Source organism: Manis javanica, chromosome 12, assembly GCF_040802235.1.
Source record: "Manis javanica isolate MJ-LG chromosome 12, MJ_LKY, whole genome shotgun sequence".
NCBI lineage: Eukaryota > Metazoa > Chordata > Mammalia > Pholidota > Manidae > Manis > Manis javanica.
The window spans coordinates 83078284-83091033 of NC_133167.1; the positions used below are offsets into that span (position 1 = coordinate 83078284).

General features: G+C 42.3%; 1 protein-coding gene across 1 annotated transcript in view; it reads left to right on the forward strand.

Moving 5' to 3' along the window:
* Positions 1-12750, forward strand: part of LOC140845168 (ADAMTS-like protein 3) — a 119458-nt gene that overhangs the window by 52233 nt on the left and 54475 nt on the right. The window contains exons 3-4 of the transcript XR_012123905.1: positions 455-520; positions 10889-11363. The gene's annotated coding sequence lies outside the window, so the exon portion shown is untranslated. The remainder of the gene's footprint in view (positions 1-454; positions 521-10888; positions 11364-12750) is intronic.

The window sequence follows — 12750 nt, forward strand, 5'->3', positions numbered from 1 at the left end:
TGTGAGAGTAGGGATCACCCAAGTGAGTCCCACCTGGAATCCAGCCCTCCGCTTCCCAGAGACGGGCCCTTGCCTGCTGACTCTCACCCTCCATCCTGGACAACCTCGGGAGAGGCAGGTCCCATGGGCACCCATCCTTGGCTAGAGCACCCCTACGGCGAGCCAGGCCATGGTTCATAGCCTTTATAGTATTCCTGACTTCAGTTGTATGCTAAGGAGATACAGACACACCTCGTTTTATTGCACTTTATTGCACTTTGCAGGTACTGAGTTTTTTTTACCAATCGATGGTTTGTGGCAGCTTGGCACTGAGCAAGAGCAGTAAGACCTTCCAGAACTGCCCCCAGCTGGCGGCAGCACCATTTTTCCAACAGCAGTTGCTCACTTCATGTTTCTGTATCATATTTTGGCAATTCTAGTAATATCTCAAACATTTTCATTCTTATATTTACAGTGTCTTTGGTTAGTGATTAGGACTCTTTAGAAGCTCAGAGGATGGTTATCATTGTTTAACAATAAGGTATGTTTAAATTAAGGTATGTACACTGTTTTTATTTTAGACATACTGCTATTGCACACATAATGGACTACTGTATAGGGTAAATGTAACTATTATGTGCACTGGGAGACCAGAAGACTCAGTGGACTCACTTTATTGGGGTGTTGGCTTTATTGCAGTGGTCTAGAACCGAACTCTCAATATCTCTGGGGCGTGTCTGTGCCAGGAGCTTCCCGGCTTGTGTCAGAGCCATGGTGATGTGCTTGGCTGAGATGAAGCCACAAAGACCTGCAGGCTGACTTTGGTGGGCCAGGCCTAGAAACAGCCTAGGGAAATTGCTCCCCTAGGCCCCCTACCCTGGCATACTGCTTTCCAGAGCAGTCCACAGTGGGATGCTCGCAGAGGCCCACAGGAGAGACAGTCCAGGAGGGGGTTTGGGAAGGTTTGGTCTGACTCCGGGTGGGATGTCTACTTTGTTAGGTGTGTTCAGAGTGTTCCAAGAACATCCAGTATGGGGAGGAGAGCCGGACATACCACGTGGGACATCCCCTGTATCCTTAGGGAAATGGCAGCTATGCAGTGTGTAAGCCTTAGTCACCCAAGTTACTTATCTAGGTTTCTTGGGCTTTTTCTTATTCTAACATTGGAACCACTGACTCAGACTTTTTGGAAAAGCCAGCTTTTCTGTTTTCCTTCTCTGACACATCCCTCCCCTGAGGCTACACAAATGGGAAGTGATGACTACCTGTCTGAACTGGGGTAAGGGATGGGAGGATATCAAGGGAGGGGAAGAAACAGAATTCACTGCTTCAGCATGCTGGAATCAGGCGCTGCGTCCCCTTTCTCTATATTAGCTGGCACTCTCTGGAACAGTAACCATAGAAGGAAAGTACTTGAAATTTGTACCAACTTTAAATGGTGACCACGGTTTGGTCAAGCATGAAATTCTCATAGCCATAAACAAAGAAGACTAAAAAGAAAATATTACCCCAAAATTTGAGGTGTATTTTATTTCTAGATTCAAACCATACTCCATATCAGCATAAAGCTAGTCTTCACCACCCTACTGTCTTGTATTTCTAGCCTAAGCCATTGGCAAAGGAGGATATTGGCAAAAGTATATCAGATGACAAACAGAAAATGAAAACAGATAACAGCATGGAAGATGCTTGCAGTGAGAGGAATTTGCAGGTCGCAAGGTTCAGAGGGGCTGAGAACAGAACTCAGTTTTGTTGGCTAAAAATAACCCTGTTGTGATCTTACTCCGCGAGTGAAGACAGCCATAATGTGTCATCATATGATTTCTTCAGGAAAAAAAAAAAATGAAAATACAAAACAGTTCATTCCCTTTCTAAAAATGAGTGTACACACTTGTAATCTTGTAATTACAACCTAAATTACATTCAATATAAGACAGCAACTTGATTTCTTAAGTTTTAGTTCGATTTTTCATAACCAAGTCAGAGTCAAACATTCTTCCCACTATTTATGATAGGATCTGAGTCCGTTCTTAGAGGGAGATTCATACCAAGTGGCTTTTTCGGGTTTCAGTTATCCTCCAAAATCACAGACGGGGCACTCCTGACGACTTCCGTCACGATGTTCTGTAAATCTGTCCTATCCGTTCCTTACTGCCGCTGCCTTAATTCAGACGTGTTTTGCCTGAACTGTTTCAAGAGGATCTAAATACACTCCTGCCTCTTATGTTTCCGCTCTGGCCCATGTGCACATGTGTTGCTATGAAAGATCTTTCTAAACTGTAGAGTGACTGTGGGAACCTCCCACGTAAACCCTTCAGTGACTTTCCTTTCTTTGCAGATTAAAATCCACCTTCTTTTTTTGGCGTGTGTACTGGTTTCCTGGGCTGCTGTGGCAAAGCACCACAACCTGGGGGCTTAAGCAACAGAAACTGCCCACCTCCCAGTTCTGGAGGCTGGAAGGCCACAGGCTCCGTGAGGGCAGGGCTGGGGCGCCTGTTCCCTGCCTCTCTCCTAGCTCCGGGTGGCCTCAGACCCCCTTGGCTTGTGGGTGGTGCCCTCCCTGTGTTTTGATGCTGCCGCCCTTCTGTGTGTCTGTGTCCAAATTCCCCGTTTCATAAGAACACTGCTTGTAATAGATCAGGGCTCACACCCTAAAGACCTCATCCAAATGTGGTCACAAACACCCTGTTTCTAAATAGTCATATTTATAGATACCAGGATTCAGGACCTCAGCATCTTTTGGGGGAAACAATTCAATCCGTAAGAGCATATAAAGTCCTTTGAGCCTAGTTTAGGTTCTTGAACCACTTGGCCTGTCAGTACCACCTCTCTCCCCACCCCACCCCTACACCCACCCTGAGGACCTGGCGCAGCAGCCATAGGAGATTTGCGTGGTGACCGATGCTTGGGCTGTCTATGCCTTCGGACCTTTGCACACACTGTGGCCTCCGCCTGGAACCCTTCTCTCCCATGCAGTAAGTTAGTTCTCCCCCGCAGAAGTCATCATCGGCTCACTGCTGAAGCATAATAGGAACCTAACCTGAGACACTTGATAGGGAAACACAGCAGTCAGAAGAGAGCCGGGAATGGGTCAGGGTCGGGGGCAGCACTCCATGTCTACCCCTCTCGAGGAATTTCAGACAAGCCCCTTAGCTCTGGACCTACCTTCTTAATCTGAATGATGATGAAAACTGCTAGACTTTATGATCTCCAAAGTCCCTCTCAGCTCCAGTCCTTCCTTGTTGAGCCGCACTTACAAGTTGCATTTTTCACTCAAATCTCCAGAACTCTGCCTAGCCTTTTTGCAATAATCCTCCTGCCTATTCATGAGCAGTTTGAGATGCTCAGGGTTTGTTTCAGTGCTAAGAGCAACAGCCTTTGCTTGGCCTGCTCGGGAGGTCAAGGCAGGGTTGAGGCTAATGTATAGTGCTGTCTTCCTTTGCTCTCCAAATCACAGCAAGGTTTAGCATAAAGTCTAGAAACTGTCTGGTGAGGTGTGCTGAGGGCTTCATGCTGTTTTATTTGTGCACTGGCCCATGTGCAGTATTCCCTTCCCCATGTCACTGTGCCTCAGCAAGGCCCATCACCTTCTCCAGCAGCACCTGGCCCACGGAGCTTCCACGCTAGGAATGACAGAGCACACACTGTGTCCTGGCCGCTTTGCAGAATTAGGAGTCTGTTTTTCTTTTATGTGATGGGAAATACTGTTCCTCATTTCAAAATTGCAAATTTTATAAACTTTTTGACGGTTGAGAGTTATGTTGGAAAAAACCCAGCAGAGACAAAGAGTTGATGCCAAAATAAAGGTAAGTTTACAAAAATGTTTTAGGTTCTAGGAACCAGTGGTGTAGGAATCACAGGAACAGGGTATTGCACAATATTTTCCATATAAATATTTATTGATTCCAAGGGCAATAGCAATAAGATATCACCCCAGGGGTAACTTACCGCTGAGATTGGGCTGGACAGTCGGTGGATCTTTATTTACCCAGAGGAAAATGGATCTGATGTATTAGCCTGGACTCTGCAAGGTAGGGTGGTGCATGTTTATTTGCTCTTACGGCATTGCTCCCCTTACCCTACAACTGCCGAGTGTCTTCTATTCATGGAGTTTGCTTTTTCCAGGAGAAAGCAGCAGCTGATAGAAACAGGCATGGTCACATAATGGTTCCACTAGTGTGAGGAGAGCTTTCTCCTCTGGCAGGATTTAACACTGTTGGGAGGGAAGTAGGAAAGTAAGAGGCAAGACTGATGTGTTTCTATACCAACTTGTTCCCTAGTTCTTGAATTTTAAAAAATTCTGTATTTAGTCCATTGTCTGTTAATGAGAAATTGTTACCCACTTCTTGAATAAAAATGGCTCCATTTCTCATCACATGTACCTATAATTGATTCTTCTAGCTATATACTTTCTCAAAAGATGATCATCCTAAAATCATCTAAAATAAATTACATATTTAAGCTGCTTATTGTTTTTTTAGTGAAACAAAAGCCATGTATTATTTACCTATGTAGCCTATGTAGTCCAGTTGTCATTAATGTATGGCTTAGATATCTATGGTTAGTGATTCCCCTCATCTCTAAAGCTACTGGAAACTTAGATAGGATCAAGTATAATCTAACTAACTAATAAGCTTCCAATTAAGATGGTATTTTAATTTCTTATTCTGCTCCAAATACAGATCAATGATAGATGCAGGATGAGAACAGGGAAATTAAAACAACATACCCAGGGCAAAATTATGAAGACAACTGCCTGGGCTAGGAAAGGAATAGAGGTGTGAAGTGGTGGGTGGAACTGGACCTGTGGGCCTGAGACCCCAGAGCAGTTGGGGTGAATGAGAATTCAGTTCCTTTGGAGCCATAGGGACTGAACATCTTTCATTTGATTCATTAGAAAGGACCCAGGTTCACTGCTTCCTTGTGAATGAATGCACAAAAAGGCTGTTGCTAATCACAAGCTGAAGCTGCTGTGTCGCTGAGGCCACTCACCCAGGGACATGGAGGACAGACACAGAGAGACCCTGTGACCGGATGCAGCCCCAGATTACCTGTTAGCGACTGGATCTTCAGTGTCCGCACGGTGCTTCTCTGCCATGTTGTCCACATGAGATCTGTTTCTAGACTGGAGACTGGAGGGCTAGAGGGAGGCAAACGAAAGTAGACAGGGAGGGTTAAGAGATGGGGGAAAGAATAAAGGGAGGTGGAGACAAGAGCCTTCTTTCAAATTGAGCCTGCAAAATGAAATGCCAAAGCACGTGAAGAAATCTAATACTATTGAAGATAGCCAACAGATTCAACAGTCGAAAGATGAATTTACCCCAGGTGAAATTAAAATACAAAACAATCCGAAAAAGACTACATGTTAGGGTCTTTGGTGATGCAAGTTGATAAATGTCCATATAAAGAACTAGAAATTGTGAAACATAAATAGCAGGAATGAAGTAAGAATAGGAGAGTATTAAAAAAGAACCAATTAGAAAACCTAGAAGTTTTAAAAGTCAGTGAAATAAAAGAATAGTCTGTAGACAATTAGAGAAAGAACTGGTGACTTGAATAAAGTGCTGGAGAAGCTGAATGAATGAAAGCACAGAAAGTTGGAGATTGGGGGAAAAGTAAAGGAAATTAAGAAATAGGAAGGTAACAGCGGAGAAACAAGTATGAAACTATTTACAAAAACTTAAAAAAATATATCTACTCCAAGTATCAAGAGAAATAAATGAAAATAAATCCCCGCTTAGAAACATAATAGTGAAACTATAGAAAATCAAGAAAGATGAGAAAATCTTAAAAGCTACAAGACATGAAAGACATATTATCTACAAACAATAACAACTGGAGTGTCCAGAAAAGCAAAGCAATAGCATCCTTAGAGGAGTAGGGGAAATCGTGATCAACCTAGAGCTTAATTTGTTAAACTGTTATATCAAGTTTGTGAACATGGAATGTCTGTTTTTAGCCATGAAATAGACAAGATATCCTGAGCCCTTCTGCTAAAATATTTAGAAACACTAGCTATTCATGTAAAAACCACTTGAAATCCAGAACTAAGCTTGAAGGAAGTAAAAGGAATCCACAGAAAACAGAGAAAAGCCCGAATCTAGAGTGGTAACCTCGTATTAAAGTTAGTGCCTCCACAGGGGACAGTCGCCAATCCCAGGAATCCTGACCTTTTGGCTTTAACAGTTTTTTTTCCTGGCAACAGACAACTCTTTGAACCTGCAGACATTAAAAAGTGGAACAGAGATCCCCATATAAAGCCAGGACCTACCTCAGCGAAAGATCAAATTAGAAAAAAAATCTGCCCAGAACAACAGATTGCAATTAAAGTGATCTCTTTTCAAGTAACCCGGATTTGCTGTTCCGTGGGGAAACCTCCCAGCTTTGTTTATTTTTTGCTCTCGAGCTAGTTAATATTTCCAGGGAGGATTTCTGCAGTCTTTTGCCTGAGAGTAAAGAAGGGGTAGAATCCAGGTAGTATTTTCTGTGAGCCAAGGCAGGGAAGAGGTCTGGTGGTCCCACCAGACAGTATGTAGACCCTCACTTAACCCCTGTTTTCAGGGTAGTCCCCACTTTTTGCTATTCTTCAAGCCTGTAAGGAAACCCTAGTCTTCTGGGCTTGGGAGAATAAATCCCCTACATGTCCAGGATAGACAAAGGGATTTCAAGTTTATATAGATTTTCAAAGAACCTATTTACCTTCAGCTGTATCCCACTTTTAGAAGTGTCTTGTATCTGATCCTTTTCTGGATTCTTGCTTCTGGACTTTCCCAACTATCAGCGTAGTTTTCATATTTCTCCAGGCTATTAAATTAGTCACCACCTCTCCATCTTCTCTCCAGCTCACAAAGTGTTTCAGCTGCATCTCTCACAGTCTCGTTGTCTTTGTGGATATATGTCTTTGTTTAATCCCCTTACTGTCTTTTTAGTGGGTATTGTTTTGGGTGAGGGTGGAAAGGAACAGAAGTAAGTGCGTGGAATCACTCTGATATTTCCTGGATCACTTTCAGCCCCTGGGAATAACACACACACACAGACACACACACAGTTATATTAAAGATTTTTTTCATACTCTGATGATAAAATGAGTGTAATGTTAAAATCTACTGTGGGAGGTAAGGGCTATGCAAATATTGCCATTGTTATTTCTATTTCCTTAGGAGAGAATTCTCTCATCTCTTGAGTGTGTTTGCTGTCTTTCATGTCATTAAATTTTTTTTCTTTCTTTGAACCAGTTGGTTTGCGAGCCCATATTGAATGGGAGTTATGTGTTCCTATTTGGAACTAATGTGTTGACTTGAACAAATACCTCTCCCCACAATCCCCAGATCAGAACCAGGTCTCCTATCGCTTCTTTAGTCTTTGGGGGAATTGTTGCAGAACCCCTCCCACAATTGTATGATAGCTTAGCTCAACAACCAGGCTGAAGGTTATCTCCATTCTTTCATGTCATCCCAGGCTGCTGACAAACTCCAGCCACATACAGGCCCCAGTTGAATCATTTGTCTAGCGTTCAATTATGGGTCTTGGAGTCTTAGCCCTACTCCTGTGTTCCTAGAAATGAGCTGCGTGTCAGTCACCCACCTCACCATGGTGCCATTTGTTTCAATTCCTGGTACAAATTGAACTCCTGGCTGACATTGCAAATTTCCAATCCTGGCATCCAGTAAGCCTGGAGAACTTCAGTCCACGTCAGCACCATTTCCATTTGATTTCTGGTTTACTGAGATGCTGATTTTTTTTTTGTTTTAATAGGAGAATGTCTTTACCCTTATGTCTTTAATTATTATTGATACTTTTTTGAAACAGAGGGGAACTCTGATATCTTGCTCTCTTCCTCTGCTCCCCCGCTACCACTTGCGTTTTGGTAGCTTACTTTTGTCAGAAAATTTTTAATCATGAAACATCTGTTGAAATTTGTTAAATGTTTTTTTCACCTCTGTTGAAATGATCACATGATTTCTTTCCTGTATTTTGTTAAAGTCATAAATACCAATTAAATTTCCAAGGTTGAACCAGCTTTGCCTCTCTTAAATAACCCCTACTTGGTCATGATGTAATATTCTTTTTATATATCACCTCATCGCTAATATTTTGTTTAGGATTTTTACATATGTGTTTCTGAGTGACATTGACTTAAATTAATTGGGAAGTTTTACCTTTACTTATATTTTCTGGGGAGTATATGTAATGTTGAACTTTTTTATGCCTTAAATGTTTAGTAGAATTTCATCAAGAAAGCCATCTGACGCTGGAGTTTATTTTTTAAAATATTTTAAGTTACACATTTAAGAGAGAGAGGACTATCCAGATTCCTCTCCATTTTTGTGTTAGTTTTGGTAAGTTAGTTTTTGTAGGAATATTTTCAGTTCATGTAAATCTTAAAATTTATTGTTTATGTAGTGACAGTACATTATTGATATATTTTCATCTACAGATATTATATTCTTATTCTTTTTAATGCCTTTGAGATCCTCCCTTAAATTCCTGAAGTTGGTAAATTATGTATTCTCTTTTTTGTTCTTTCTGTTTCACCATAAATTTATCAATTTTGTTAGTCTTTTGAAGTGCCAACTTTTGTTTTCATGTATCTGTTCTCATCTTGTTTTCTCTCTTCTGTCTTTGGTTTAATTTGCTGGTCTTTTTTTAACTTCTTGAAATGAATACTTAGATTATGATTATTTTCCACCTTTCTTTCTTTTTAACATATTCATTAAAGGCTATTGATTTCCTTCTGATCATGAAGGAGAGAGCTCTCTGGTTTCTCTTCCTATAAGGGTACTAATCCTATCATGAGGGCCCACCCACCTTCATGCCGTCAGGTAACTCTGATTACCTCTAAAAGCCCTAATGTCCTCACACCATCACACTGGAGGTTGGGGATTCTACATAGGAATTTGGGGAGGGGCACAAGCATTCAGTCCATGACATGTACTGTGTATTATGCTTATCCTTTGATTATCTTGTTTCTATTTCACTTAGGAGTTATACTTCTCTTTTACTTAGGATTTAGAATATATAGTCATATGTAAAAAATTTTTCTTTATATATATTTGTCATGTTTTGCTCAGGTTTTTCCTACCTTCATAATATACATTAAACTATTTTAATCCTTTTTTTTAAACCTTTTAAAATAACATTTGAAATAACATGGGCAATTACCTGTTTCTTGAAAATTTGTAGGAACTCTACAAAATTAGCAGGACCTAGGCCCTTTCTTGAGTAGAACTTTTGTAGCTTCTTAAAAACATGTCTATTTCATCAAGATTTTTGAATGTATTGTTAAGTTCTCTATGTTCTTATTAAAGTTTGCTTGCTTGATATGCCAGGAGCTTAGAGAAGTGTTTTATAGCTTTTAACATTTTTTATTACACATCCTTCCATTTTTCTTGTATCTAACAGCTTACACTTCATTCCTATTTATGCTTTTTATCCAGGCTTCATACTTGTATGCTTTCCATATCTTCACTGTGAACTTTTGCCTTCATAAGTAAAAATTTTACTCTTTTTGTCCTATTATATTTGTCTTGAATCCTACCTTTTATTTCTCATTTTTCCGCTTATTTACACAAGCAAAACATTTTTATTCTAGAAAATCAGACATCAGAAAAACTGGAAGTCACCTTAAGATAAACACTAACTTTTTTAAAGATAAAACACTAATTTTTTTTCAAAGACTTGACTTTTTCTAACCATGACTGTTTATTAGAAGAAAAGTCAGGAAAAAATACTGGCAAGAATAAAGAAAATAAAAATCTTTCTCTTGGAAATCATCACTGTTAACATTTCAATGTATAATGATCTGGACATTTTTTTCTGCATACATTTATATATAAATGCATAAAATAATATAATCATACTCTAAGGTACTGAATGGTCCATTTTCTAATAAAAATATATCATGAAGATATTTCCATGTCAATAACTATATACCTACTTTATTTTTTAATGGCTACTGGCATTAAGCTGTATGAATAGCCCCATTATTTATTTGGCCTTTCATTGTTAAAGATCTAGATAGTCTCCTTCCATTTTGTAAAATTTAATTTAGTTTTTTATTTTTTTTCTATGACATACTAACCCTGGAGTGAATATCCTTTCCATGGCAACTTAAAGCATTGTAAAATTGTTTCCTCATGATAAATCTCTGTGGTAACTAGTTAAAAATGAATGCTCACTAATAATTAAATATCCACAAATTAAAACAACCATAATGTGCAATTCTTCACCCAACAGATGGGCAGAGACTGTTAAAAATTCTGTTGTCCAGGGTTGAAATGGATGTAGAATCTAGGCCCTCGCAGGTGCTCCTAGTGGGACTGCAAACTGAGAGATTCGTCCTTGATGGAACTTGGAAATATGTGTCAGCAGCAGCCACCCTGGTTTTTCATTTGTACAGATGTTTCATGAGAAAACCTGATTTTTCCAAGATCTTACTGGAAAGGAATCACTTTATAGTACGTGTTGTAAATTCAATCCTAACAAAAAATTTTTCTTAGGTATAGGCCAAAGAGTGAATCCAGGTGCCCTGAAGTTTTCCTGAAGTGTGCTTTTAAGCATTTAAAATTTCTTTTGACAACTATATAAATCATCTTTGCCTTGGGTCTCTGTTCAAAACAAAACCAAGATTTTATTATTGATATATGGTGGTAGGATGGAGATAAAGTTGCTTCTTTTTTACTCTGGACTTTCTCAAATGGGTAAAATCTTTAACCACTTTCCTGACATTTCTTGTCTTTAAAACTTGTGTTCCTGTATTTTGATCCCATACATTGATGGGGATGCTGTGGCTCTCAGGTCTGTATATGGGGGGTGAGGTCTGGGAGCTCTGAGAACCTTAAGTGTCCATGCTGTGACTGGTGCATGTGGCCTCAGGGGACAGTCACTTGCCCTGCTTGTCTTCTTACAGGTGGCACACCAGCCCTTGGGGGCCCGGCTCAGCCACCTGTGGTGTTGGAATCCAGACCCGAGATGTGTGCTGCCTGCACCCCGGCGAGTCCCCAGCCCCTCCTGCAGAATGCAGAGATGCAAAGCCCCACACCTTACAGGCCTGCAATCAGTTTGATTGCCCTCCCAGCTGGCATATTGAGGAATGGCAGCGGGTACGGCACACTGCAGGCCCCAGGCATGACCACGAGCGCTCTCTGTTGAACTAACGTGCAGCAGTCCGGATCCTCTGACCCCCCCTCCTCCTGCCTTCTCAGTGTTCCGGGACATGTGGTGGGGGGACTCAGAACCAGCGAATCACTTGCCGGCAGCTGTTAACAGATGGCAGCATTTTGAGTCTCTCAGATGAATGGTGCCCGGGACCCAAGGCATCTTCCCATAAATCCTATGCGAGAACAGACTGCCCTCCACAGCTAGCCTTGGGAGACTGGTCCAAGGTAAGGCCTAGCCCCACCTCTGCAGCCCCTTCTTTTGGCCTCTCCTGGCTTTCGGCCTCTAAACACTGCCTCCACGGGATGAGAGCTGGGGCCCCTGGGAGGTGGGGAGGGCGGCCGGGGAGCCACATTTCAGGGGCCGTGCGCTCCTTCCTCCCCAGGGCTGGGCAGATGCCCTGGTCTGGGCCCCCAGGGACTCATCTTCAGTTTGACTCAGTATTATTTAAGCAGGACTCGCCACCTGCCTCCTAAACCAGACCCCATCACCCCCTTCTTTGGAACTGCCCAAGTCATACCCTCACAATCAGCGTGGTTCTCCTCCCTGCATCACCTTGGATGGAGTTATTAGCCCCATCACTTCCACTCGGTGCCCCTCTGCATTCAATTACTACCCGCCGGTTTTGCCCTTTAGCATCTCAAACTCAGATTACTTGCGACAAGCTGAGTCCAGCACATCGTTTCCCTGCCGGCGGGATTTACCACAGTCCAGCGAAGATCCCTTATTTGTCAGGTGGGAAAAATTAAACCCAAATAAGTGAAGTACATGGCCTGAGCTCCCACAGCTGGCAAAGTGGGGGCACAATCTGTGCCTTTCAACTTTGTTCCAAGGGGTCCTGCACCCCCTGATCTCCCCACCCATGTCCAAACCTCCTCGCACCCCAGTGTTCTCATCCTTGTGTCCACCAAGTCACCCGCTTGTTCAGGATCTCCAGTGGCCATATAGCCTGCAAAGCAAGTGTGATTCCCTGGGGACCCTGCAGGGCTTTCCTTCAACTGTTGCCCCTTGCATTCTAGCCCTTTATTCTGCACCCAGTCCTGTGCTCCCGTCTTGCATGCTTGACACCGACAGGCTGAGGTTCTGGCACAGAATCAGAAGCAGGTAGTTGAGGCATGGGGTCAGAGGTCTGTGACCACCAGTGGGGCTAGAGAGGCAATCTGACATCAGAAACAGTCTCTGCAGATGAGAAGGGTCAGTACCTGATGTTGATGGTCCTGAATCCTATGGTGCTGGGCTCGCATCTGCCACTCTCATCTCATCCTACACCAGCCCTGGAAGTAGGCATTGTCTCCATTTCTGTAGATGGGGAAACAGACGTACCTTCAAGTTAATAACATCCCCAAGGGTAGAGCCAGGATTCAAACCTGGGGTTAGTGTGCAGGGTGTGTGGTCAGTCATGTCTTTGATGCAGAAGCACAGGGTTTTGTACCAAACGGACCCGTGATGGACCCCAGCCTAATGCCTAAAACTGGTGTCCTTGTTCAAGACCCTTAATCTGTTTGAACCCCATTTTCCTTCTAAGTGCGGTGGTGGTTGTGAGGATAACCTGAGATATTGGGTGTAGGGACACCCAGGAGACAGACCCCTGCCCACCCTCCTGAGGAATAGCCC